Source organism: Seriola lalandi, unplaced genomic scaffold (genome assembly GCF_002814215.2).
Source record: "Seriola lalandi dorsalis isolate HSWRI2012SDOR001 ecotype SW California unplaced genomic scaffold, Sedor1 jcf7180002053678, whole genome shotgun sequence".
NCBI classification, from domain to species: domain Eukaryota; kingdom Metazoa; phylum Chordata; class Actinopteri; order Carangiformes; family Carangidae; genus Seriola; species Seriola lalandi.
The window spans coordinates 22,340-26,548 of record NW_019524231.1 but is presented as its reverse complement, the minus strand read 5'-3'; positions in this window follow the sequence as shown (position 1 = coordinate 26,548).

Here is a 4,209-nt window from a genome sequence, read left to right as displayed (position 1 = left end):
TTTTAAAAAAAAAAAAAAAAAAAGAAAAAAAAAAGCTGGTTGATCCAAGAAAAGACGGTGTAAAAATCAGGTTTCATGTTCGAGCTCCATTCACATCAAGTCAGATTTACAACACGATCTTCAGAGGGAAATCATGTTTATTACCAGGAGAACAGCTGACTTCCTTTTTTCTTCTGCTTCCTGAAACAGCTGTTTAACCCTTTAACCCCCGAGTTTCCCTCTGAAACCTCCACCTCCAAAACCCTGAGGGTTTTCTGAAGAACGTGACGTGAAGATTACGAGACATTAAACCTCTGGCTTTTATCGTAAATCATTGACTTTGCCTTGGAAAGTGAATATTGCTGAAAAAACATCTGTCAACATTCTCAGATCAGTTTTATTGACTTTTTTTGACCATGAGGGTGAAGACAGTGACTTACAATGACAGACAGAAGTTTAAGGTCTCACATGGTTTTTATTTCAGGTCTCTTTCTGCTTCAGAGGCTGAGAAATGAAAGTTTTAGTGACAGCGTTGTATCAGGTGAATCTTTACCTCTAGCTAGCGATGATACTGGCTCCTCCCCCTCCTCCTCCTCTGACATGCTAGCTGGTTAGCAGCTTAGCAGGTTGAAATGTGGTGACTGAATCTTATAAATCGTTGTTGTTGTTGTTGTTTTGATGGAGCTAACAGCTGTATTCTGCTTCAGTGTCGCTCCCCTCGCTCAGGTCGTCAGCCATTGTTGGAACCGCGACTTTAAAAACTTTTTTTTGCGGCTAAAACACAAATGAAATACATTTCCCATAATGCATTTCACCGCCCTGACACGGATTTTAGCAATTCACAACGCATTTCATCATTCACGTCTCAAAATTGAAGTAATCAGATACTACACATGTTCGTCTCATCTGGTCTTAAGAGGTTAACCTGTCTGTAACCATGAATCTGGCTGATATCTCTGGATAATAATAATGATAATAATAATAATGACTTTATTTATATAGCACCTTTAAAAACAGAGTTTACAAAGTGCTTTGACAATCGAAGCTAAAGCAATAACAGGCAAGAGGCTCAGGAGGCAAAATAACATAAAAACTAAAGCAGTTAAAGATGGAAGACAAACAATATACTTCAGTATAAATGAGGACAATTAGAGAGGAGATACAGTATATAAGCAATAAAAGGACGATAAAAAGACAACATCACATACAAGTCTATAAAAATGGGTTTTAAGAAGTGACTGACTCTGCCTCATCTCGGGCAAAAAAGCATTTTCTCCTGATAATATCTCGTTATCTCTGGATAACGAGGTTTGTTATATTGAGATTACAGGTTAAAGAAATTATTGCCTTTCTTGGCTTCCATAGTTGAACTCCCAATAAATGATTTTATTCTCTTACTAGGCACAAGACTTAATAAGAGAATAAAATGTGTGCGGTTTAGTGTACTGTAGTGAATGATGTGTGTCTCTCTTCTGAACGAACTGAAACGTGGTCAGCAGGAAAGAAAGTATTTGTATTTTTTTATAGTTTTAGGGCTCGAACATGTAAAAGCAGTGATAGCACTGTAATAAAGAGGCTAATAGGAGGAGTTGGGGATTAGCTAACAGAAGGAGAAGCACTGTGACGGTACTGAAACGAGGGAAACCTCAGACTGATGTGGACTTCAGTTTTCTCTATGTCTGAACTGATGTGATCAGTGGGACCGCTGACTGGAAACTTCTACAAGCTTTTTGTTTTGCCTCGTGTGTTGATGCTGCAGTACCAGGGATTCTGATGCTGCAGTGCCAGGGATTCTGATGCTGCAGTGCCAGGGATTCTGATGCTGCAGTGCCAGGGATTCTGATGCTGCAGCGCCAGGGGTTCTGATGCTGCAGCGCCAGGGATTCTGATGCTGCAGCGCCAGGGATTGTGTGGCATTAAGTGTTTTTAATGATGTTTGTGTTGGCCAAATAAAGTTTTTACATTTTTAAGAAAAATCTGCGTCTGGTTGATTATAAAATTCTGGTTCTGAGACGTTTTCTAGCTTCATGTGACTGAGCAATGAATATGAAAAAAAGTTTTATAATGATGATGAATAATTATTACTTAATATTTACATATATTTATAATTACATAGTTTTTTAGTCAACAGGTCTCTCTCTCTTTCTCTCTCTCTGATGAACCAGACTGGGACGCATTTGTTGCTTTTACAAAAGCATTGAACAACAAATGCGTCCCAGTCTGGTTCATCACTTTTTAGAGTCCCCTGGAAACACTTCTGTTGTCGTCTGTGCTACTTGCTGCACATTTGTATATTTGGTTGCGTTGTGAGTATTTGCAGCTCATGAAGAAGGAGATGTTTTAGTTTGAATTAGTTTGAGCTCTCAGGGCCACCGTAGAATAACGAATATTAACAGAGGGAAAACTGCAGCGTCCCTGCTGCAGCTCGTCAGACTTCAGAGCAGAAGTGACATGGATGAAACAAACAAGAGAAAATAGTTTTTTTTCTTCTTGTTTGTTTCATCTAAACAAGAAAAGAAAACCCATTTTGTCGGTTTGGCTAAAAAGTCCTGGATGGCTAAAAGCTTTTCACGGCTAAACAGAGTCTGTCTCAGGATCTTCCCTTTCTGTGCTACTCATCAGTTCAGTGTATATTTGGCCTCAGATCTCCTCGGCCCTGGTTCCCCCTCAAATGCAGAACTTGTGATTAATCACCGTGTCTGTTCTACTCTCCCAGCTCCGATCTGTTTTCTGATTGTGGAACAGTTGATGTCACTGTCGGGTCTCTGTTGGTATTTTTAAATCTTTCTGAAGACTCATCTTTTTACTTCTGCTTCTCAGTCTGCACACATGTTCATTGACGACATGATTGTTTTTATTCTGTCTGACTGTGTTTCTGCTGACTTTGACTTTCGCAGTGTTTTTTGTGTAATAATTTACTTCATCTTATTTATCTGAACCTGTTTGTTCAGCACTTCTCATGGCTCCTTCTCGCTCTGATCATATCTGAAGTTACAGTAAGATTTGAACTGTACTGTGTTATACAGGGAGGTGTTACTGTCAGTAATACCCTCACATGTCTGAAACAGCTTCACGAAGGAGGATTAATTAAGACTGTTAATTAGACTGACTCAGTTGTAGCTAGGTGTTCCTAATAAACTGCCAACTGGGTGTATATATAATTGAAATTAGTCTGGGTGTGATGAAGAAACAATGCAGCAGACTGCACCAAGTTAATTACAGTAAAACAGCCTAAACAAATCATATTATTGCTGCAAGGCCTTTTAGTGGATTCATCCATGCCTACAAATGGAAATTATGCTAACTCTGCCCTAAACCTGAACCTGAAGCTAAACCTGAAGCTGAAGCTAAACCTGAAGCTAAACCTAAACCTGAAGCTAAACCTGAACCTGAAGCTAAACCTGAAGCTAAACCTAAACCTGAAGCTAAATCTGAACCTGAAGCTAAACCTGAACCTGAAGCTAAACCTGAACCTGAAGCTAAACCTGAAGCTAAACCTGAACCTGAAGCTAAACCTAAACCTGAAGCTAAACCTGAAGCTAAATCTGAAGCTAAACCTAAACCTGAAGCTAAACCTAAACCTGAAGCTAAACCTGAACCTGAAGCTGAAGCTAAACCTGAACCTGAAGCTAAATCTGAACCTGAAGCTAAACCTAAACCTGAAGCTAAACCTAAACCTGAAGCTAAACCTAAACCTGAAGCTAAATCTGAACCTGAAGCTAAATCTGAACCTGAAGCTAAACCAAACCTAAACCTAAATCTAATAAACCCTAAAGGGCTAGTCAAGTTTATTTGTATAGAACCTATAAAACAAGCTAAAACTGAATAAAGCAGATGAAACAGGAGAATAAGAATTACAGTGTCAAATCCCAAATGTAACTTAAAACAAACAGAAATGTCTTAAACCGTGAATTTAAAACAGATGGGAACTGAGCGACGGAGCAGAGCTGCAGTTTATGTTCTGTAACGCAGCAGCACGTCAGACATAAACCTGCAGCGCTTCATAAAACAACAGCAGCTTGTTGAAACCTCGTCTGAACGGCGAGGACACACACCAAACGTCCTGTAGTGGGTCCTCACAAAGATAGAAACACACTCACACATGTGGAATGTGCTGCTTCCCGTCAGCTGTTTTTCCCACAAATGACTAGTTTCCAAAGAATGTGAAGAGAGAGGGAGAGAGAGTGTGTGTGTGTGTGTGTGTGTGTGTGTGTGTGTGTGTGTGTGTGT